The sequence below is a fragment of the Oncorhynchus clarkii genome, chromosome 9 (assembly GCF_045791955.1).
Source record: "Oncorhynchus clarkii lewisi isolate Uvic-CL-2024 chromosome 9, UVic_Ocla_1.0, whole genome shotgun sequence".
Taxonomy (NCBI): Eukaryota; Metazoa; Chordata; class Actinopteri; order Salmoniformes; family Salmonidae; genus Oncorhynchus; species Oncorhynchus clarkii.
Genome location: NC_092155.1, coordinates 46,549,043 through 46,574,735, shown reverse-complemented (window position 1 = coordinate 46,574,735; position 25,693 = coordinate 46,549,043). Strand labels below are relative to the sequence as shown.

The 25,693-nt window shown below is 43.8% G+C and overlaps 1 protein-coding gene across 3 annotated transcripts in view; it reads right to left on the bottom strand.

The window, feature by feature from the left end:
• Positions 1 to 25,693, bottom strand: part of LOC139416419 (agrin-like) — a 275,974-nt gene that overhangs the window by 101,475 nt on the left and 148,806 nt on the right. Inside the window, exon 1 of one of the 3 annotated variants that reach the window (XM_071165014.1) lies at positions 24,673 to 24,802. The exons of the other annotated variants lie outside the window; for them this stretch is intronic. The gene's annotated coding sequence lies outside the window, so the exon portion shown is untranslated. Of the gene's footprint in view, positions 1 to 24,672; positions 24,803 to 25,693 lie in introns of those variants that run through there. 3 annotated transcript variants of the gene reach the window in all.

The following is a 25,693-nucleotide window of genomic DNA, read 5'->3' as shown; positions in this document are numbered from 1 at the left end:
TGTAGTGTAGATGTCAGCTTGGGACCTTAAACATACATTTATCTGGCCAGTGGCAACACATCCATAGTACTACATTACAGCTGCCTAAAACAGATGGCAACTCTCACAGGTAGTGGATTTGAATAGAAATCAATGAGACTGAGGACCAAGTGTACTCCTAGCTAAGCCTTGGTCTGGAAAGTATGATTGGTCTGGAGCGTCTGATGCCCAATGTCAGCACGGCCTCTCCGGCTGCCCCCCCACCTCCTCTCCAGTCCCCCCTTCCACCGATCGCCCCCAGCTATGTCTTATCGCTGGTTCCCAGGCAAGGGCTAAACGCGAGGGGGCATGTCCACTCGGACTAGCCCGGCAGCTGTCTGGCTTCCTCTCACTCGCTCCTGAACACGCACACACAGGCGCACACACGTACACTGCACACACACACATGCATACATACACACCACTGTTATGTGTGTGTGTGAAAGGAGAGGGTGGCTGCTGTTACAGCATCTGCTTTGGCTGCCAGCTCTCTTTCTCTTAAAGTCTAAGTCTACCATGCTCTCCCTCTCTTTCCGAGCAAAACAGTTCAGTAGAGTTTGTGCATATATTATGACGGCAGTTCGGGCAAGCAACATTTGTTCTGAAGGCAAGCCAAAGTTCGGAGCCGAAGTCTTTACCCCTCTGTAGGTGACTGGTCAGCAGTAGGGATTTTTCAATAAAGTCTTTGTTGTCATTCGACGAGAGACGACTCGTTTTCATGTACATTTTTTCATTAAAAAATACTGAACCAAACATCTTAGTTAGATTCTCTTCTGGAAAATTACTATAAAATCCTGTGTTAAGACATGAGAATCAATGGATGACTTTGTGAATAGTGTAATTGTGACTATAGAGACTTTTTCAACCCACCCACTATTTTATTTGTCCACCGATCAGAAGGCAAAATTACGCAATTAAGAACTCTTCAGCAAAAATGTCAAAATGAATGACAGATTTCTTGAGTTATCTACTTTGAGGAAGTGTATACTGGCTATGGCGTCTCAAAATGGACAAACAGTATTAATGCCGCTTTGTTCTCGTTTTTCAAGCGAAGGTCTTTTAAGGGAGTATGGGAGAACACTCGTTCGGTTTGGCTAGCTGAGTTTAGCTGGGCTGAGTTTAGCTGGGCGCCAGCCAAACTGAAGCATGCTGACGCCTTTACGGTGAGACAGGACAGGTGAGGGCTTCAGTTCCCACTGGGAGACCACCTGAAGAGCTGGAGCCTGACAGATACCTGAGCTAGTCTCTTTTCTTTGGTTGAAGGTTGGGGGGAAGATAGGGAGAGAGCAAGATAGAGGGAGGGTGTGTGTGTGTGTGTGGGGGGGGGGTTCAAATTCAAATTAGGGCCAGTCACCTGACAGGTGAGAGACAAGATAGGAAGAGACCGAGAGATGAGTTGAAATCCAATCTAGCTATGTATGATGTGTAAGGACTTGTATTAACATGTTGACTGAGGCGACAAGTAGAGAAAGACAGGTAGAGTCAAAATGCCAAGAGCTACTCTAGTTAGTCAGTGAAGCACAGACATATCTGTTGCCATGGGCTAGCAATCTGACATCTCAAGCGAAGTAAGGAACTTAACACTTTACACTCATCAGAATTGGCCTATATAGGGCTAAATTGAAATGTTTCTAACGGAAGAAATATGAAATGCATAACCATGGTAGCGATTGAAAGGGAACAGTTTCAAATGATTAGACCAAAGGTGAGGCTCACCTGACAAGACTGAATCCAAACATTACACTGTTGATTTGTGCATTTTACATTTACATTACTTTGTGTCGCATTTGTTGAAAACGAAATCTGAAAATACTCTGGATACAATCAGTAACATGATAAGAATATTCCTGGAAATGTGGGGTAGGTGCAACATAAGACAAACAAATGAAAAGGCTTTGAGTGTGCTGAGAGTCGGGAAGCAAGTTCAGGGAGTGGGTGTTTTAATAAATAAAACAACGAACACAAAACACAAACAACGCACCGACATTAAAACAGAGTCCATAACACTTGAGGAAAGAACCAAGGGGAGTGAAAGATATAGGGAAGATAATCAAGGAGGTGATGGAGTTCAGGTGAGTGTCATGAGGCGCAGGTGCGCGAGACGATGGTGACAGGTGTGCGGGATAATCAGCAGCCTGATGACCTAGAGGCTGGAGAGGGAGTATACGTGACAACTAAAGAAGAGTCTTCAACTATAAGGTACTTTTTTTGGCTCTCCTAGCTGTGCCGTTGAGGAACTAGACCAAGCACCCTTGTTGTTTCGTGTGGAACACAACCCCGCATCCCCACCATGACACAATTACGGTTGTTGTTTACACAATCCAAAATCAGTCCATTATAAATCAAAATATGGGTCAGGTGGGCATGATTTGAAAGCTTGTTCTATTACCAACATGAGTATACAATACAATCTAACAGTGTTAGGCTTTCAGAAGGCAATTCAGAGAAACAGATTGTTATTTTGGAAAGTCGTGTGCATTCAGGCAGTGTGCCAAGTTGAATTTTCTTCACAATAGACAAACATAGACTCATTCTGTCCAGAACAACCCACGGTGTGACACCATGTCATCTTGTAACTGTTCATAGTGATCGTAAACGTTGACACGTAAACGGGAATGTGAAGTGCAGATTGGGGCTCCAGAGTGGCGCAGTGGTCTAAGACACTATCTCAGTGCAAGAGGTGTCACTGCAGTACCTGGTTCAAACCCAGGCTGCATCACATCCGGCTGTGATTGGGAGTCCCATAGGGCTGCGCACAGTCCTTCTAATTTACATGTTTTCCCTCAAGTTGCCTAATTAGCGGGAAGGGATGGGGGCAACGTCTTGTCGCACGAGGTGCTCAAGTTTAGAACATCTGTCAGTCAAAACCCATACAGAGCTGTGTAGCGGAGACCCTGAGCTCTGACATCATGTAAAGCTTTTACTGTACAGCCACTGCATTCAAATGTAGGCGCTTACCAGTGCCCAAATCTGCCATTTTCAACCCGTGTACGAGTGTAAAGGGTTAAGAAAAAGGACCATGGCTGTGGACGGATGAATGACACCTCACACACCAAGAGAGACGTTTCTCTCACCAGTCACATGCTAGCAACTCCAGTTCTTCATTACCCATCTACGCTAAGAGCTGTAAATGGCCTCATACGCTAGGGAAGTGTAGAGCATTTATCTGAACAGAATGTAAGCCAATTTGCTTTCAGTGCTGAATAAATAGACTAGCGGTTAGCGTGACCTTTTCCTGCACCTTTGTCCTTGTACAAACAGTACACGTTTTCTGTATCTTCTGTTCGTTGAGAAAAAAAAAGGGACAAGGTAAACGTTTAAACATGAACCCGGCTGTAAACTGACCCACAAGGACAGGGGATTATAATATATAGACGGTACAATAACAGGCTGGCCATGCACATTGCAGTACTGGCCACTTGTCTGGAATCTGTATTCAGTGGGTTTTCTATCGGGTGGAGGGAAGAGTGTGAGTGTGTGCTTGTGTTTGCATGTGCTTGTGTAAGGTATTCTTTCTAACCCAAGAGCTAAAAGCTTCATTTACATGCAGGTGGGTCTCTTTCTACCCTCTGGAGGAAATCCCATTTGAGAGAAGGAGCATGTCCAGTTTGTGGCTGACATGGAAGGTAATGCCTTGTCCAGGTAATGCTCACAGTGTATTTAGAGAGGTCATCCATAATACATGATTTCATGCTCTCGCTGGTGAGAAAGGGAGGTGTGGACTGATGGGGATGCGGGTAAGCTAGGGATAGCAGCTCTCACAGAAATGACAAGATAGACACTATTATTATCAGGGGTGTCAAACTCATTCCAATGAGGGCCGAGTGTCTGCTTGTTTTTCCTTTTTTCCTTTCAATTAAAACTTATACAACCAGGTGAGGGGAGATCCTTACTAATTTGTGACTTTAATTCATTAATCAAGTACAAGGGCGGAGCGAAAACCCACAGACACTCGGCCCTCCGTGGAATGAGTTTGACACAAATGTTAGACAATGCTAGAAAGTGTTGTATAGTTAGAATTGTATTTTATTTTTTTATTTCACTTTTATTTAACCAGGTAGGCTAGTTGAGAACAAGTTCTCATTTGCAACTGCGCCCTGGCCAAGATAAAGCATAGGAATTCGACACATACAACAACACAGAGTTACAGATGGAATAAACAAAACACAGTCAATAATACAGCAGAACAAAAGAAAACAAAAATTCGATGTACAGTGAGTGCAAATGAGGTAAGATACGGGAGTTAAGGCAATAAATAGGCCATAGTGGTGAAGTAATTACAATTTAAACACTGGAATGGTAGATGTGCAGAAGATGAATGTGCAAGTTGAGATACTGGGTTGCAAAGGGAAAAGATAAATAAATAAATACTGTATGGGGATGAGGTAGGTAGATAGATGGGCTGTTTACAGATGGGCTATGTACAGGTGCAGTGATCTGTGAGCTGCTCTGACAGCTGGTGCTTAAAGCTAGTGAGGGAGATATGAGTCTCCAGCTTCAGAGATTTTTGCAGTTTGTTCCAGTCATTGGCAGCAGAGAACTGGAAGGAAAGACGACCAAAGGAGGAATTGGCTTTGGGGGTGACCAGTGAGATATACCTGCTGGAGCGCGTGCTACGAGCGGGTGCAGCAATGGTGACTAGTGAGCTGAGATAAGACAGGGCTTTACCTAGCATAGACTTGTAGATAACCTGTAGCCAGTGGGTTTGGCGACGAGTATGAAGCGAGGGCCAACCAACGAGAGCATACAGGTCGCAATGGTGTGTAGTGTATGGGGCTTTGGTGACAAAACAGATGGCACTGTGATAGACTGCATCCAGATTGTTGAGTAGAGTGTTGGAGGCTATTTTATAGATGACATCACCGAAGTCGAGGATCGGTAGGATGGTCAGTTTTACGAGGGTATGTTAGGCAGCATGAGTGAAGGATGCTTTGTTGCGATATAGGAAGCCAATTCTAGATTTAATTTTGGATTGGAGATGCTTAATGTGAGTCTGGAAGGAGAGTTTACAGTCTAACCAGACACCTAGGTATTTGTAGTTGTTCACGTATTCTAAGTCAGAACTGTCCAGAGTAGTGATGCTGGACAGGCGAGCAGGGATCGGTAGAATAGCATGCATTTAGTTTTCCCTGCGAGCAGTTGAAAGCCACGGAAGGAGAGTTGTATGGCATTGAAGCTCGTCTGGAGGTTAGTTAACACTGTGTCCAAAGAGGGGCCAGAAGTATACAGAATGGTGTCGTCTGCGTAGAGGTGTACCAGAGAATCACCAGCTGCAAGAGCAACATCATTGATGTATACAGAGAAGAGAGTCGGCCCGAGGATTGAACCCTGTGGTACCCCCATAGAGACTGCCAGAGGTCCAGACAACAGGCCCTCCGATTTGACACACTGAACTCTATCAGAGAAGTAGTTGGTAAACCAGGAAGAGGCAATCATTTGAGAAACCAAGGCTGTCAAGTCTGCCAATAAGAATGTGGTGATTGACAGAGTCGAAAGCCTTGGCCAGGTCGATGAATACGGCTGCACAGTAATGTCTCTTATCGATGGCGGTTATGATGCCGTTTAGGACCTTGAGCGTGGCTGAGGTGCACCCATGACCAGCTCTGAAACCAGATTGCATAGTGGAGAAGGTACGGTGGGATTCGAAATGGTCGGTAATCTGTTTGTTAACTTGGCTTTCGAAGACCTTAGGAAGACAGGGTAGGATAGATATATGTCTGTAGCAGTTAGGGTATAGAGTGTCACCCCCTTTGAAGAGGGGGATGACCGCGGCAGCTTTCCAATCTTTGGGAATCTCAGACGATACGAAACAGAGATTGAACAGGCTTGTAATAGGGGTATAACTTCCACTGTGTGTAACATTAAAGATGTGTCTTTATATTCTGGGACCGTAACAGTAGAACTGTGTGATGTCTGGTGAATTGTTTGCCTATCTGAAAAGCAATACACATAATGATGGGGTGAGTATGAAGATTTAAACCAGAGATCTGTATATATTGACAAGATGCTCATGTCTCCTCCCTAACAGTGGGAGTCGTTGTCCCAAAGGCTAGAAGGCAGGCGACAAGCTTAGGTCCAAAATAAGACCATAGAAACGCATTGGGATTATATTGGACAGATTTTGGCGAGCGATTTTGGCGAGCGTGAAACCTCTCACTTTACCTTTCCTCTCTGCTTAAACGCTTCAAGACTGACTTGACAAATCCAAAATGGCCGATTTGGTAAACATCACAAGGTTTCTATTCCACAAGTTCCATGTTTGGTCAAGAGGATCAGGAGGAAGGAGATTAATAAATATGCGAGAGGGTTATCCCTGAACTTTACACGGGTGCAAAGAATAGCGATTGACTTTTCCTGTGAGATTAAAAAACAAAAATGGCTCATTATTAAATAACTATTCTGGTTTGGCCTATGCTATCTATATTGGATTGAAGTGGCAGAGCGTAAGAGGCATATTGGAGTGCAGACCTGAGTTAAAATACTATTTTAGTTTGCCTTATGAAACCAGAAAGTCTAAAAAATGCAAGCCAGGGAGTGCATGAGTTAACTATCTCCAGGTGTTGTGTGGCTGTTTCCCTGTGTCACTGTGCCAAAAGGCTATCGGAACACGGGGAAACGTTGCCATGGAGACTGTCATCCACTTAATGGGCGCGAGGCAGTCGTCACATCTGGTTTCAAAATGGAAACTCCAGACCCATTCACGGGTGACTATTTACACACTCCAGAGCGGCGACTGCACAAATCTTGATAAGTTAAGAAAAGCTGTTTTTCCTTCCATCATTCTGTCGGTGAATGCGTGAGCCCCCGGTGCACTTGCTCCTCGATTCCCTTTTGGGTTAGAATAATCTCATTTTGAACATCAATTTTGTTGAGAAACAGTAAGATTACGCACTATATTTGCTCCAGCCCTAGATGTTCTGTCTCTGGCTGAATGCGACGCACTCAGAGGTAGGCAATTGATTCATAGTATGGCAAACTTGAGTGTCGGCCTGCCGCTCCATCGATAACGCCATTTACAGCAACGCGCCAGAAGGACCGGGAGAGATGCACTATGTCACTTCGAATAAATACTGTCTAGTTGCGCTCGCTGTCTGTAAAATACATCTGCTTAAAACTTCCATTGATCTTCTACTTACAGGCTCCCAGGAGACTGATGGAGTCAATTATTGATTGCGCAGCAATCATAGAAAGAACAGCGAGTAGGTAAACATCTGCTCACAAAGAAAAAAACACTGTCACTGTTCAATGTGGGAAATCGCTTTTTTAACACAGCAGTGGGGGGTAGAAGAAGAGACAGATTTTCATACTTTACAAACAACTTTTTCTTTCTTGTGCTACTTTCTACGATGTCATCCCAACGAACTAAATTAAGGTATAAAGCGAGTGTGAGGTATTTCTCCTTCATTCCCCTTCTGGTCTAAGATAGTGTATGTGTGTGTGTGTGTGTATGTGGAATGTGTGTGTAGGCTTGTATTTTCTCATTTCCACGTATAAAAAGGCAATCAATTCCCCTCCTGCTCATTGAGCTTCCTGGACTGAGCCGGGTGCTGACCCGGCTTACACCTGCATCAATGTATTATTTACCGTGCGCACACACACACACACGCACACACACACACACACACACCGGCTCAGCTAAACAACAAACATTCCCACAGTTTTCCAGACACAGACAGAAAAAGAGAAGGATGGGAGATATAGTGAGAGGAAGAGGATGGCGAGAGAGGTGGTAATGAGGGAGAGGGAATGAGACAGAATGTGCAAGAGCAGATGAGCAGAGTTGAGAGAGCAAGAGAAGATGGAGAGCGGTTAGAGAGAGGGAAGGAGAGAGAGAGGTTGGAAAGAGGGAATGAAGGAAAGGAAAGAGGTGGAGGAAGAGAGAGAGCGAGAGAGGGAAGGAGAGTGAGAAAGGTTAGAGAGAGGGAAGGAGCGATAGAGATGTTAGAGAGAGGGCAGGAGAGAGGTTAGGGAGAGGAAAGGATAGAAAGAGGGAAGGAGAGGGAGGGGGGAGGGAGAAAAGATAGAGAGCAAAGAGGAAATAAAATAGTACTAAATACAGTGCCTTGCGAAAGTATTCGGCCCCTTTGAACTTTGCGACCTTTTGCCACATTTCAGGCTTCAAACATAAAGATATAAAACTGTATTTTTTTGTGAAGAATCAACAACAAGTGGGACACAATCATGAAGTGGAACGACATTTATTGGATATTTCAAACCTTTTTAAGAAATCAAAAACTGAAAAATTGGGCGTGCAAAATTATTCAGCCCCCTTAAGTTAATACTTTGTAGCGCCACCTTTTTCTGCGATTACAGCTGTAAGTCGCTTGGGGTATGTCTCTATCAGTTTTGCACATCGAGAGACTGACATTTTTTCCCATTCCTCCTTGCAAAACAGCTCGAGCTCAGTGAGGTTGGATGGAGAGCATTTGTGAACAGCAGTTTTCAGTTCTTTCCACAGATTCTTGATTGGATTCAGGTCTGGACTTTGACTTGGCCATTCTAACACCTGGATATGTTTATTTTTGAACCATTCCATTGTAGATTTTGCTTTATGTTTTGGATCATTGTCTTGTTGGAAGACACATCTCAGTCCCAGTCTCAGGTCTTTTGCAGACTCCATCAGGTTTTCTTCCAGAATGGTCCTGTATTTGGCTCCATCCATCTTCCCATCAATTGTAACCATCTTCCCTGTCCCTGCTGAAGAAAAGCAGGCCCAAACCATGATGCTGCCACCACCATGTTTGACAGTGGGGATGGTGTGTTCAGCTGTGTTGCTTTTACGCCAAACATAACGTTTTGCATTGTTGCCAAAAAGTTCCATTTTGGTTTCATCTGACCAGAGCACCTTCTTCCACATGTTTGGTGTGTCTCCCAGGTGGCTTGTGGCAAACTTTAAACCACACTTTTTATGGATATCTTTAAGAAATGGCTTTCTTCTTGCCACTCTTCCATAAAGGCCAGATTTGTGCAATATACGGCTGTAGATCTCTGCAGTTCATCCAGAGTGATCATGGGCCTCTTGGCTGCATCTCTGATCAGTCTTCTCCTTGTATGAGCTGAAAGTTTAGAGGGACGGCCAGGTCTTGGTAGATTTGCAGTGGTCTGATACTTCTTCCATTTCAATATTATCGCTTGCACAGTGATCCTTGGGATGTTTAAAGCTTGGGAAATCTTTTTGTATCCAAATCCGGCTTTAAACTTCTTCACAACAGTATCTCGGACCTGCCTGGTGTGTTCCTTGTTCTTCATGCTGCTCTCTGCGCTTTTAACAGACCTCTGAGACTATCACAGTGCAGGTGCATTTATACGGAGACTTGATTACACACAGGTGGATTGTATTTATCATCATTAGTCATTTAGGTCAACATTGGATCATTCAGAGATCCTCACTGAACTTCTGGAGAGAGTTTGCTGCACTGAAAGTAAAGGGGCTGAATAATTTTGCACGCCCAATTTTTCAGTTTTTGATTTGTTAAAAAAGTTTGAAATATCCAATAAATGTCGTTCCACTTCATGATTGTGTCCCACTTGTTGTTGATTCTTCACAAAAAATACAGTTTTATATCTTTATGTTTGAAGCCTGAAATCTGGCAAAAGGTCGCAAAGTTCAAGGAGTCCGAATACTTTCGCAAGGCACTGTATGAGAAAAAATGTAAAAGATACATTACCCCTGCATTGTTTTCTCTCAGTGTTTCCAACAGTCTATTCCTTGGGTTCCCAAACTTATTTGGCCCATGACCCCATTTTGATATCTTTACATTCTCGTGACCCCAACCATATGAACAAAAATTATATAATTAACAGCCAATGTTTACTTTTTAAAATTGTGATTATGACAGTCAATTGCAAAACATTCTAACAGTATTTGATTGTATTCTCAACTCACCATCATATACTATTAATGTGGGGCTATGACAGTCAATTTCAAATTAGTCTGACATAATTTACTTTATCTCACTAACACTAATGAGATGGGTGTGCTTGATGCATGTCGCGTTGGAGCTTCTCAAAGTCAGGGGGCGTGGTCGCACCTCATCTCTCCTATCACATCCAACCTGGATCGATGTTTGTTTTTAATACAGACGAGCGCACTGAATCAGCGTACCATCAGTTTTAATGCTCTGACGTTAATCCCTTTGAGTCAGGAACCAAAACTCCTCCATAGTAACCCGTAAATGTGTTGTCTGCAGCATTCGGTCACATGACAGCTCGATAAGCTTTCCGATTTCACTTACCGGCATGTCAACTGAGCCAGGATCACAGTCAAACGGATCATTTCGCTGATTCGGTCACTCATCTGTAGATTTGTTTTTGTATTTCCCTTGCATGCTTGCATTCAGTTTGTTCAGTTTCCCAAATATGTATGTTACAAAGACAAGGAGACACCTTTCCTTTTCATGACACAGAAAGTCAACGGTCTGTTTTTTTACATCCATTGCGAATGACAATAGTTCCTCTCTCAATTCAAAAAATATTTCCAACACTCCACTTCCATAACCACCAAGCTTCGATGTGAAATAGAACACTGTCATGCTCTGATTCCATATCTCCACATAGATTTGCGAACAAGCTTGAGCGAAGTAGTTTACAATCAAAGTTACCTTCTGCGTATCTCTGAGTTCTGCGCTCAACTCTTTTGCTGCCAGTTGCTCTCGGTGTATCCAGAAGGAGACACATTCACAACTAGAGTGCAGAGGCCTGCCCGCCATCCTGTGATAGATGGAGCAGAGCCCCATCTGTGCAAAAGCCCACCATTTCATCCCATGAAATATGTTTTTCGTCAATATAGACACGCAGCACACTGAACATCCCCTGGAATTGTGAGACAGAAAAGGCCTGTCTTTGTGAATAGCATCCCCCGACCAGTGTAGAAAACAAAAGTCAATGCATGGGCATCTCGGCCCTCACAGCTAACGTCCATTTGGAGAGCATAAGCTGGGGAGTTTTTGAGTCGTTCAGTCAGTTTCCTCTTGAGTGCTAGCATCAATTCTTAGTTTCACAGTGTTATCTGACAAAGGCATTGATGTGAGTTTCTGTGCCTCTGCCTCCCCCACACTGTTTTCACCATATCAATTGCGGCAGGTAATATCAAAGCCTCTGCAATAGTGTGTGGTTTCGCCTAGTGGTTAGAGTGTTGGGCCAGTAACAGAAAGGTTGCTGGATCTAATCCACGTGCTGACAAGGTACAAATCTGTCATTCTGCCCCTGAGCAAGGCAGTTAACCCACTGTTCCCCGGGCGCCGAAGACGTAGATGTCGATTAAGGCAGCCCTCCTGTAACGGTTCTCCTCGTCATCTGAGGAAGAGTAGTCAAGATCGGACCAATGCACAGCGTGGTAGGTGTCCATGTTAATATTTAATAAATCAACTGAACACTGAATAACAAAACAACAAAGCGAGTGAACTTAACAGTCCTGTAAGGTGCAACAACACAAAACAGAAAACAACTACCCACAACTCAATTGGGAAAAACAGGCTGCCTAAGTATGGTTCTCAATCAGAGACAACGATTGACAGCTGCCTCTGATTGGGAACCACACCAGGCCAAACACATAGAAATACAAACATAGAACAAAACATAGAATGTCCACCCCAACTCACGCCCTGACCAACCTAAAATAGAGACATAAACGAAGGAACTAAGGTCAGGACGTGACACCTCCGCACTTCTCTGATTCAGAGGGGTTGGGTTAAATGCGGAAGACACATTTCAGTTGATGGCATTCAGTTGTACAACTGACTAGGTATCCCCGTTTCATAGAGTAGTGGGTTTAGCCATTCATCGCAGAAAGGATTCAAGTGCAACGGTCAAGTACAGCCCTTTCCCACAAGGGTGTTCTCTGGTTGAATTTGAACTTTTAGATTGGAATAATTTTCATTTAAATTTTTAAGTTTCACCATATTACAATAATTATGAGAGACAAAGACAATATTGTAATAAAATAAAATATTGTAAATAAAAAATATATATATGACGTATGACGTTAGTGGACCGTATTTTATGTTTTTGAATAATACAGGATCAAAATATGCTTCATAAGTAGTGCATGATCCTAGGGTGGAAACAAATACATTCTAAGTGGTTTTAATGGGTCTTTTTTCAGAAATGTATACTGTTCAATTCAACTTCAACCTAAAATAATTTCCCGCATTTCCATACATTCCTGCATTTCCTGCACTCATTTCAACACTGCCACGTAAAGCTATACGATATGGGGCAAAAGAAACAAAGCCTTATTTTTAACCAAATGTTGCAATTGCGATTTGACTTGCAATTTAGATCAAAACACTTGTTTTGAATCATGGAAATATAATGATTTTCTAATTTTATAGTTAGAATATAAATAATAGTGGGCATTTTGAATACAGTGTTGTTTGATATGATAACAAATGAAAATGCCAGGGTTGAGTTATTGTGACAGGGAAGGAAACAAAGTGATGGTCAGTGTTTCCTAGGGGACCCTATAAGCTTCGGCTTCATTACAATTTTCTTCATGTAGCCAACATATTTATGCTTTGCCTATTTTTTTTTAGATTTAGAAGATACTGTTGCACAAACAACATGCTTATTTAGGCCTACACCAGCACTGGTATCAGGCTGTATTAGCTAGCTACATTTGCACTGACTCAATACATTTATTAGCTAGCCAGCGAGCGAACTAGCGAACTAGCGGTTAGCATTAGCAGCTAACACAATTTAGCTAAAACTTGCTAAGAAAAGACAGACTAGCTGTTTGCAGATGAAAGAAACACAAACAAATAGTGTAATTGTGGATTTATATTAAGAAGCAAAGTGGAAACAACATTGTTGCATGTGCTGCGTTGACCATGCAGGCTGAACACAAGTGTCTTGTGGTCAAGCAACAACAAACGACTCCTTGAGTGACGGGTCTGTGTGGAAAGCAGCACGGAGAGAAAGAGAGAGAGCGGAGTGGGATGACTCAAGTAGTGGTGTAAACTATAAAAACACACTTAACAAACCAAACATTCAAATACCGATATAGAAGGGAAAGTAAAAACCCAAACCAGTAAGTTCATCAATAGCCGGTATATAATAAGATACAGTACACTGCACAGCCCTAGTCATAACATAGGTCATAAGCAGTCATAACTGATATGAACGGTTAAGACCAGTGATCCTGTATGCTCTCGTTGGCTGGTCCTGGCTACATATTCGTCACCAAACCCACTGGCTCCAGGTCATCTATAAGTCTTTGCTAGGTATAGCTCCGCCTTATCTCAGCTCACTGGTCACCATAGCAACACCCACCCGTAGCACGCGCTCCAGAAGGTATATTTCACTGGTCATCCCCAAAGCCAACACGTCTTTACCCACCTTTCCTTCCAGTTCTCTGCTGCCAATGACTGGAACGAATTGCAAAAATCACTGAAGTTGGAGACTTATACCTCCCTCACTAACTTTAAGCGTCAGCTGTCAGAGCAGCTTACCGATCGCTGCAGCTGTACACAGCCCATCTGTAAATAGCCCATCCAACCAACTACCTACCTCATCCCCATATTTATTTTTGTTTTTCTGCTCTTTTGCACACCAGTATTTCTACTTGTACATCCTCATCTGCACATATCACTCCAGTGTAAATTGCTAAATTGTAATTACTTCGCTACTATTGGCCTATTTATTGCCTTACCTGCTTACTTCATTTGCACACACTGTATACAGATTTTTCTATTGTGTTATAAATGAGAACTTGTTCTCAACTGACCTACCTGGATAAATAAAGGTGAAATTAAAAATACAACAAGGCTGTGACACAGATTATGTCAGATTTACTAGGTGTACTTCACTTGAAAATAACTTTATTATTTTACAGTGTAATATCAGAGGAATTGAACACCATCGGTGATAACGCTTGATTAAAATAAGGCAGTTGGGATACTCTGCATCGCTGTGTGCCAGTGAGCGAGAGAAAGAGCAGCGAGTGAGAGAGAGGCAGTGAGAGGGAGAGAGTGAGATATATAGTTAGAGAGTGGGTGAGGATGAGAGAACGTGTGAGTGAGAGGTGAGGACGAGAGAAAGAAAGGAAGGAAGAGAGGAAGTTGGCTGGACATTTTCCTCATTAACACCTCAGAGATAGCGACAGAGAGAGAGAGAGAGAGAGAGAGAGAGAGAGAGCAGGGGCCCCGGGCCCCCAGTCTAAATAATGGTGATGTGATGACAGGGCCCATAATATTCTGTCACCCTTCATCTCCGCCACAGAGGAAAGAGGAGAGCAGCGTGGCTCTGAAAAGATTACAACTTCCTGCAATATACATGAATATATCACCTGGCGCCTGCCAGTTCCACGCACACACACTCGTGCATTCACACGCACACACACACACACACACACAGCTACGCGAAATTCAATAATTCAACTCATCCAAGAGCTCGTTGGAGAAGAGTGCTGTCTCTCTCTTTCCCTCTCTCACTCTATTTCTCATTCTCTATCTCTCACCATCTGAATATGACTTTAAGCCCTCTCGAACGAGTCCCCCAGGTTTGGGTGTGTATCCTTTCAGACACACACGTCGTCGTGTTGCTTTGGGGGTTTTGCTTTCGGTGAGATGCACACATACTCGCGCATGAGCACACACCATAGCCTCACGGAATCTAACGTCATCCCTACACACTTTCTCTCGCTCGCCGTTTTCCATCTTGCACTTGTGCTCTCGCTCTGTCTCTTCACCTGGTATTTCATCATCAAGCTTTTTTATTTTAGATGAAAAAAGAGAGAGCGTAGAGGAGAAAAGTCAGTCAGTGTGTCACAGTATGGGGGCCAAATAAGACAGCCTCATCTCCACCATGGCTCCACAACTCCACTCAGTTTCCTACAGAGAAAGGGGTGTTGGAGGAAACTGCTTCTCCATGCTGGCTCTACAATTGTGGGTGATGAGGGACTTCAGGGGTCCTTACTGGAGAGGGCCCAAGCCAGTGGCAGATGGCGTCACTCTGTACTCCGAGGAACCTGGGGGGAGGCGATTGAGTGTGTGTGTGTATGTGTGTGTATGTGTGTGTGTGTGTGTTTGTGCGCGTCTCTGCGTGTACTCATTCAGAGCCAGTATTCTGGAGCCCTATTTGGTGCAGGGATGGTTTCACTGGATGAAAGGAGTAGTCCTCCTTATGTTTCTCCATGCTCTTCCTAATCACTGTTGGGCAAGAATAGGATAGAGTGATGTTTTTTATACTGAGGGGGGATTTTAAGGTAGCCTTGCAACACCCAACATTATGTTTGAAGTGAAACAGAACCATCACGCGATCAGGCTGGTCTCACCAGGCTAATTCTAAGGTGGTTTGAAGATGCTAAACCCTGCATTGTATTTGTGTTGTTAAACTTTGGCGTTTACTTAGTTAGTTCGTTTTTACCACTGAAACAGAAAGGAGAGGAAATCTTGGTAATGAGATAGAAAAAAGCAGATCCATAAAATTGTTCTGATTTGGCGCCCTATAAAGAACCTCCTATAAAGAACCTCCGATAAAGCCCTCTCCCTCCTCTGCCCGCTCCCCCTCCAGACAAAGCTCTCCATCACTCTCCTCCCCTCCCTCCATGCTCTGATCGATAACCGCGGCCCAGAGATCAATACTTCCACAAATCACTTCATTTTCTATTTTTCTCCCTCTCTCTCCCTGACTCTTCTCCCAGCCGGCTGAGGTGGTGAGAGAAAAGGAGGCTGTCATTGTAAAATGCAACCGAGCCCTCTTCCCTCTCTTCCTCCCCTCCTTCGTTCACTCCCATGCTGCCACAAACCAAAGAGGACTAACACGCACACACTGAGACATACACGTAGACATACACTGAGACACACACTGAGACATACACGTAGACATACACTGAGACACACCCCGAGACACACACAGAGACACACACAGAGACACACACTGAGACACACACTGAGACATACACTGAGACACACACTGAGACACACACAGAGACACATACTGAGACACACACTGAGACACACACTGAGACACACACTGAGACACACCGAGACACACACCGAGACACACTGAGACACACTGAGACACACTGAGACACACACTGAGACACACACTGAGACATACACTGAGAGACACACCGAGACACACACCGAGACACACACCGAGACACACACTGAGACATACACTGAGACACACACATAGACACACACATAGACACACACTGAGACACACACTGGGACATACACTGAGACACACACTGGGACACACACTGAGACACACTGAGACGCACACTGAGACACACACTGAGACACACACTGAGACATACACTGAGACACACACTGAGACACACACTGAGACATACACTGAGACACACACTGAGACACACACTGAGACATACACTGAGACATACACTGAGACATACACTGAGACATACTGAGACATACACTGAGACACACACTGAGACACACACTGAGACACACACTGGGACATACACTGAGACACACACTGGAACACACACTGAGACACACTGAGACGCACACTGAGACACACACTGAGACACACACTGAGACACACTGAGACACACACTGAGACATACACTGAGACACACACTGAGACACACACTGAGACATACACTGAGACATACACTGAGACATACACTGAGACACACACTGAGACATACACTGAGACACACACTGAGACATACATTGAGACACACTGAGACATACACTGAGACACACACTGAGACACACACAGACACGTACATTGAGACACACTGAGACATACAATGAGACACACACTGAGACATACACTGAGACACACACTGAGACACACACTGAGAGATACACTGAGACACAACAAAGAGGGAGTAAGCAGCAAATAAGGCCCATCAGAAGGAGTCCGGTATTTCAAAGGATGTAAAGCCGCCCCCTCTCTTTTTCTCCCTCCCTCTCTTCCCTATCTCTCTCTCTCCCTCTCTTCCCTCTCTCTTTCCCATCTCTCTCTCTCCCTCTCTTTCCCATCTCTCTCTCTCCCTCTCTTCCCTATCTCTTTCCCATCTCTCTCTCTCCCTCTCTTCCCTATCTCTTTCCCATCTCTCTCTCTCTCCCTCTCTTCCCTCTCTCTTTCCCATCTCTCTCTCTCCCTCTTTTTCCCATCTCTCTCTCTCCCTCTCTTCCCTATCTCTTTCCCATCTCTCTCTCTCCCTCTCTTCCCTATCTCTTTCCCATCTCTCTCTCTCCCTCTCTTCCCTAACTCTTTCCCATCTCTCTCTCTCCCTCTCTTCCCTATCTCTCTCTCTCCCTCTCTTTCCCATCTCTCTCTCTCCCTCTCTTCCCTATCTCTTTCCCATCTCTCTCTCTCTCCCTCTCTTCCCTATCTCTCTCTCTCCCTCTCTTCCCCATCTCTCTCTCCCTCTCTTTCCCATCTCTCTCTCTCCCTCTCTTCCCTATCTCTTTCCCATCTCTCTCTCTCTCCCTCTCTTCCCTATCTCTTTCCCATCTCTCTCTCTCCCTCTCTTCCCATCTCTCTCTCCCTCTCTTTCCCATCTCTCTCTCCCTCTCTTCCCTATCTCTTTCCCATCTCTCTCTCTTCCCTATCTATTTCCCATATCTCTCTCTCTCCCTCTCTTCCCTATCTCTTTCCCATCTCTCTCTCTCTCCCTCTATTCCCTATCTCGTTCCCATCTCTCTCTCTCCCTCTCTTCCCTATCTCTTTCCCATCTCTCTCTCTCCCTCTCTTCCCTATCTCTCTCTCTCCCTCTCTTCCCCATCCCTCTCTCCCTCTCTTCCCCATCTCTCTCTCTCCCTCTCTTTCCCATCTCTCTCTCTCCCTCTCTTCCCTATCTCTTTCCCATCTCTCTCTCTCTCCCTCGCTTCCCTATCTCTCTCTTCCCCATCTCTCTCGCTCCCTCTCTTTCCCATCTCTCTCTCTCCCTCTCTTCCCTATCTCTTTCCCATCTCTCTCTCTCTCCCTCTCTTCCCTATCTCTTTCCCATCTATCTCTCTCCCTCTCTTCCATATCTCTCTCTCTCCCTCTCTTCCCCATCTCTCTCTCCCTCTCTTTCCCATCTCTCTCTCTCCCTCTCTTCCCTATCTCTTTCCCATCTCTCTCTATTCCCTATCTCTTTCCCATATCTCTCTCTCTCCCTCTCTTCCCTATCTCTTTCCCATCTCTCTCTCTCCCTCTCTTAATTACCCTGAGAGCTGAATGTAGCACATGATTGTGTTATTGTCAGAGAATCAAAGCAAGCCTCTGCTGCCTATCCATCACCCTGAACTTCTCTCCCTCTCAGCCAGGGAAAGCAAGCTGCAATATAGGGCCATAAGACGCACAGTCGCACACTCCAGAAAGTGGGAGAGCAGATGGATGTTGGATGGGGGACATATATTCACATTTCTAGGATGTGTACCATGCACCGATGGCTACGTTAGCGATCACGCCCGCTAGCCCGCTAGCAAATTAATTGCCATCCACACAAAAGTAGGGGAACTGTTCCACGCTTATGTACTTTTCATTATAGCTCCCGCGCCTCAACGGAGGCTTTGTAATATTTCCTGCCAGGATAAAGTGACAGAGGAAGAAGAGGATTCGGGGGAAAATGTGTATAATATGTGCTCACCTCGCCTTCGCCTTAGCGCTTCTCTTAATTTGTCTTAATTTGCCCTCTTTGAGGAGTGCTTAGCCTATTCTGAACGAAGCACGGTGCTACGAATGACTAAACCCATGGAGGGAAATACAATAGTGAGAGACGCACACATAAACACACATGCTGAGAAATACATACCCATACATACACTTAGCCCATACACGTGCACAAAAACAATGGTTTACTGCAACAATATGTGACAACTATACGCATCCACGCAGACACTATTCAGTACTATAGAATACAAACATGGAACGAACAAGCGCACGCACACACACACGTTTATTTTGTGTTCTTGTTTTCCAACTATTTCTTTGGCATGGGCAGACGTGGTTATCAAATTAGAGAACATTCCAGCCAAATGTATCACATATTTATTTTATAAGGAGACGGTGTCCACAGCCAAAATGAACTGCTGCCACCACACAAGAACACATGGCATCACATTAGATACCAAACCAATTCTTTAATATAGATATATCTAGCGTTGCATATTAAAGCATCACTATGAGTATCATTGCATATCAGATTATTTCTGAGGATCGATATGAAATTGCATGTGAAAGCATTAGCATAAGATATTCAACCATTACTATGAGGATCTGTATAGCATACTAAAGTATTTCTATAATAATCCATATATGGCATTGCATATTAAATGATTTACATGATAATCCATATAGCATCACATATTAAAACATTAGTGCATTAGCACTGCATATTGAAGCATTGAGGATCCATACAGTATAGCTTTGCACATTAAAGCATTATCATTGAATATCAACCACTTATATGGGGATCTATATTTCTTTTACATATGGAAGCATTCCATATTATCAACCACTTCTATGAGAATATATGAGGCCTGGGATGTTGGGTGTGTGAGACAGTGAATGTAATCCAATGCAGTAAAGGTCGACCGATTATGATTTTTCACCGCCGATACCGATTTTTGGATGACCAAAAAATACGATACCGATTAATTGGACAATTTTTAAAAATGTATTTGTAATAATGACAATTACAACAATACTGAATGAACACTTATTGATGTATTATATTAAGATAAAATAAAATCGATTTAGCCACAAATAAATAATGAAACGTTCAATTTGGTTTAAATAATGCAAAAACAGAGTTTTGGGGAAGAAAGTAGAAGTGCTATATGTGCCATGTAAGAAAGCTAACGTTTAAGTTCCTTGCTCAGAACATGAGAACATATGAAAGCTGGTGGTTCCTTTTAACATGAGTCTTCAATATTCCCAGGCAAGAAGTTTTAGGTTGTAGTTATTATAGGAATTATAGGACTATTTCTCTCTATACCATTTGTATTTCATATACCTTTGATTATTGGATGATCTTTAGTATTGCCAGTGTAACAGTATAGCTTCCATCCCTCTCCTTGCTCCTACCTGGGCTCGAACCAGGAACACATCGTCAACAGCCACCCTCGAAGCAGCGTTACCCATGCAGAGCAAGGGGAACAACTACTCCAAGTCTCAGAGCGAGTGACGTTTGAAACCCTATTAGCGCACATCCCGCTAACTAGCTAGCCATTTCACATCGCTTATAAGCTTGAAGTCATAAATAGCGCAATGCTTGAAGCTGCTGGCAAAACGCACTAAAGTGCTGTTTGAATGAATGCTTACGTGCCTGCTGGTGCCTACCATCGCTCAGTCAGACTGCTCTCTCAAATCATAAACTTAATTATAACATAATAACACACAGAAATACGAGCCTTAGGTCATTAATATGGTTAAATCCAGAAACTATCATATCGAAAACAAAACGTTTATTCTTTCAGTGAAATACGGAACCGTTCGGTATTTTATCTAACGGGTGGCATCCATAAGTCTAAATATTCCTGTTACATTGCACAACCTTCAATGTTATGTCATAATTAGGTAAAATTCTGGCAAATTAGTTCGCAACGAGCCAGCCGGCCCAAACTGTTGCATATACCCTGACAACAAAATTTCACCCGGTTAATATTGCCTGCTAACCTGGATTTCTTTTAGCTAAATATGCAGGTTTAAAAATATATACTTCTGTGTATTGATTTTAAGAAAGGCATTGATGTTTATGGTTAGGTACACGTTGGAGCAACGACAGTCCTTTTTCGCGAATGCGCACCGCATCGATTATATGCAACGCAGGAAACGCTAGATAAACTAGTAATATCATCAACCAAGTGTAGTTATAACTAGTGATTATAATTGATTGATTGTTTTTATAAGATAATGCTAGCTAGCAACTTACCTTGGCTTCTTACTGCATTTGCGTAACAGGCAGGCTCCTCGTTAGGCAGGTGGTTAGAGCGTTGGACTAGTTAACTATAAGTTTGCAAGATTGAATGCCCGAGGTGACAAGGTAAAATGTGTCGTTCTGCCCCTGAATAAGGCAGTTAACCCACCGTTCCTAGGCCGTCATTGAAAATAAGAATGTGTTCTTAACTGACCTGCCTAGTTAAATAGGTGTAAAAACAAAACTTGAAATCGGCCCTAATTAATGGGCCATTCCGATTAATTGGTCGACCTCTACAATGGAGACCAATGCTATGGTCAGAGGAGAGGACAGCATTCGACTACTGGGAGAAGGGAGAGAATGGAGGTGAGGTGGAATTTCAATCTGCAGAGCCCAGTGTAGTGAGAATGGCCTTGATGACACCAATCTCCTGTCCACCAGCTCACCACTGGGTTAATCTAATCCACTGGGGTTACATAGATACACACACACACACACACACACACACACACACACATATACATACATACACACCCTCTGCTCTTCTGTGTCCTGTTCACTAATGAAGGACCCTCTGAAGGGCTGTAGCGCTGGGGAGTGGAATGGGCTTTGGCTAATGATATCATTAAAGGGAGACAGTGCTGGCCATGGCAAGGCTGTGTGTGTGTGTGTGTGTGTGTGTGTGTGTGTGTGTGTGTGTGTGTGTGTGTGTGTGTGTGTGTGTGTGTGTGTGTGTGTGTGTGTGTGTGTGTGTGTGTGTGTGTGTGTGTGTGCGTGCGCGCGCGCGCGTTACTATATCTGTTCGAAGTAAGAAAAGGAACATTGTAGCCTTGCATATAATTGAAGAAAGAGCAAGTATTTTGCGTCACTGTGACTGTGATCAGTGCTGATTTTTGTTCCTCTCTCTCAGCTGGCCACTTGAAACCATATACCACACTGCCAGCTAGCACGGCTAGGATAGAACTATACTAGCTCACAGGGACACATCCCTAACCCTTCCTTTGACCCTTTGATGTTTCGCAGATCTGTAAGGAACAACCACAGAGTTTCTAAACCCAGAGGTGCAACATTGCGAGACTTCCGGGAATGCTTACGAAGCAGACTCAGCAGACCAGGCCAGGGATTGGGGTTTGAGAAGCCAATGAGAGAAGTGAAACATTCTTCCTTAGTTGTTAATTTTCTCGATTTATAAAGAAAGACACAACTTAGATTCGGGGCCAATGTCTTAAGTAGTTGAACATGTTAGCAGTAACATCATTTCAGCCATTTAATTTCTTACTTGTTTCGGACTGAACATTCTGTTACCGAAATCCCTAATTTGTTTCTGAAAAACATTTCCTATTCCCTCAACCCTTGCTCTCTTTACGTGAAACATGTAAGCATCGCATGTGACCAATAGGGCCTATAGCCTGTCATAATCACATCAATAAATTGGTTGTAACAAACTCCGAACACAGTAATGTCGACAGCAAAATGGAAGCGGAGGAAGCGAAAAAGAAACACGAAACGTGGGGAATGTTTACTGGTTGCTCAGGAGGGAAAGGGGAAGTCAGATCTGTGGAAGACATTTGACTTAGTTGTGGAAACTACTGGAGATCCAGAAAAAGGAGGGTATAGGAGCAAGCATTATGTGTATTATGTGTGCTTTTAGATTACAATATTATGATTTTTCTGTTCTAACAAAATAAATATATACACGACCGTTCAAAAGTTTGGGGTCACAGAAATGTCCTTATTTTTGAAAGAAAAGCACATTTTTTGTCCATTAAAATAACATCAAATTGATCAGAAATACAGTGCAGACTTTGTAGCTGGAAACGGCAGATCTTTAATGGAATATCTCCATAGGCGTACAGAAGCCCATTATCAGCAACATTGTGTTAACTAATCTAAGTTCATAATTTTAAAAGGCTAATTGATCATTAGAAAACCCTTTTGCAATTATGTTAGCACAGCTAAAAACTGTTGTCCTGATTAAAGAAGCAATAAAACTGGCCTTCTTTAGACTAGTTGACTATCTGGAACATCAGCATTTGCGGGTTCGATTACAAGCTCAAAATGGCCAGAAACAAAGGCCTTTCTTCTGAAACTGAAGATCTCATATACTATGAACTACTCCCTTCACAGAACAACGCAAACTGGCTCTAACCAGAATAGAAAGAGGAATGGGAGGCCCCGGTGCACAACTGAGCAAGAGGCCAAGTACATTAGAGTGTCTAGTTTGAGAAACAGACGCCTCAAAAGTCCTCAACTGACAGCTTCATTAAATAGTACCCGCAAAACACCAGTCTCAACATCAACAGTGAAGAGGCGACTCCGGGATGCTGGCCTTCTAGGTGTTGTCTGTGTTCTTTTGCCCATATTTTCTTTTTATTGGCCAGTCTGAGATATGTCTTTTTCTTTGCATCTCTGCCTAGAAGGCCAGCTTCCCACAGTTGCTTCTTCACTGTTGACGTTGAGACTGGTGTTTTGAGGGTACTATTTAATGAAGCTGCCAGTTGAGGAAATCAAATCAAATTTTATTTGTCACATGCGCCGAATACAACAGGTGAATAGTGAAATGCTTACTTGTAAGCCCTTAACCAACAATGCAGTTTTAAGAAAAAGTTTTAGGAAAAATAAGAAATAAAAGTAAGAAATAATTAAAATAACAATAGCGAGGCTATATACAGGGGGTACCGGTACAGTGTCAATGTGAGGGGGCACCAGTTAGTCGAGGTAATTGAGGTAATATATACATGTAGCTAGAGTTATTATTTTACTTTAGATGTGTGTGTATTGTTGTGAATTGTTAGATATGACTGCACTGTTGGAGCTAAGAACACAAGCATTTGCTACACCCACAATAACATCTACTAAATATGTGTATGTGACCAATAACATTTGATTTGATTTGTGCACCATAAAAAAAAAAAAGACAATAATTGCAACTGCTCGACTAAAGAAATCTCAGTCGATCAACATTCTATCGACCAAACAATCGCACAGTCAATTAAATGGGGTCAGCCCTATCATTAGGACATTCTAACATCGAGGGGATAGGGAGAAAGTGCAAGAGTAAGGAGCGATTTGGGACTGTATATATATGTCTCTCTCTCTCCTGTCACAAACACAGAACCCCTATCCCTCTTCTCTTCCCTTTCTCACTCTCATGCACACACACTATCCACCTCCTCAGTCAATCCCTCTCTCTCCCATCTCCTTCCCTCTTTCTCCCTTGGCTCTAGCAGGGCCGTGGTGGGGTGGTAGGGGGCTCCGGAGAAGCTGCCAATGGGAGTGCCCCCACTCTCAGACAGGTTTTTCCACAGTGTAGGGAACAGATGGAGCAGCCCCACACACTCACTTGCTCACACACACAATCACACTCGCGCATACACGCACATGCCATTTCCTTCCCCTTCTAGGAGAGAGGACAGAGTGCAGGGGGGTAGAGAAAGAGAGAGAGAGACCCCATGTTAACGACAGAGAGCCATGTAATACGAACTTCCCTTTTTTTAATGCCTTCTCAAGTCAGTTAGTTAACAAACACACACACAATAATTCAATAATGATGTTCCTTGGAAGGTGGAATTCACTCAGGCACACTGTGACGCACACACATACACACACACACGGAAGCAGCACTATAGTACATTTTGCTTTGCTCTTTGACAAGCGGAAGAGATGTCAACCCACAGCATAATTAGCGGGTGCCCTGGTCCCAGGCAGCGTTTCCATGCAGATGCCTCTGAGTGACAGCAATGAGAGAATGACAGAGCGAGAGAAAGAGAGAGAGTGAGATGGAGAGAGAGCGAGAGAGGGAGAGAGAGACAGATACTCTTTCTCATTACCTTCTGTGCTAACAAAGCGCTTCACTTTAAATAAAGCAGGGAGCAGCTATGCAATGGCCTGGAATGAGCAGTTGATACGGACTGTGCATTAGTATGTGAGCATAAATTGTGTATGTGTGTTGTGTGTGTGTGTCTGTTCATGTGTACACAGAGGAAGGATTTCAGTGTAGTGCCAATGGGAGGATGTGGACGCTAGGGTCTTGACAGGATCAACATTGTGTGTAAACACACACACACACACACACACACATAAATGCAGGGAAACGCACAACTGCAAATGTATGTGTGCACAGGCACATACGCATGCACAAACACACACAGACTCCTACCCCTACACACACCCCTCCTCTGCTAGCTGCTCAGCGGCGAGACAGGATAGTCAAACGTGAAAGTTTCCACTGACTACTGGTGTGTGTTAAGAGTCTCAGCTGCAACTCTGACATATTGCACAATGGGGGAACACAACAGCCTGTAGTGTAGCAGAGAGACGGTACTGGGCGCCCAGAACCTTTGTGTGTGTAATGGTATGTTCAGTTAACTGGAACAGAGCCAAAAACCAACCGCTGATCCACCATCCTCCCTAGGATACAAACACTGCATGTTGGTGTGTATGTTGTGTGTGTGTGTGTGTGAGGGGGGGGGGGTATGGGTGAAAATCCCCTCCTGTGTGTCTGTGTGGTCTCAACTCAACAGTCAGGTGTGAGTTGAGATATTCAATATGGAAGATTTAAAAAATACCTATCTTCTCTCTCCGTCTCCCCGTCTTCCCCCTCTTTCTCTGAACTCACTGACAAGCCCTTCCACATATCACACCTCTCCCTCCTCCCCCACCTCTCCCCTCGGCACGCTACGATCATTAGCCCAAATCACAGGCAACTAAGCCTGATTACTCTAGCATATTATGCTAACTTATCAACAGGGATATCGTCAGGGAGAATTAGACAGACGAGCGCTAACTGCTGCCAATGGCGTTTACAGAGGTGGACTAGCGGCGGTGCTAACTTAACTAATGCGCTACAGA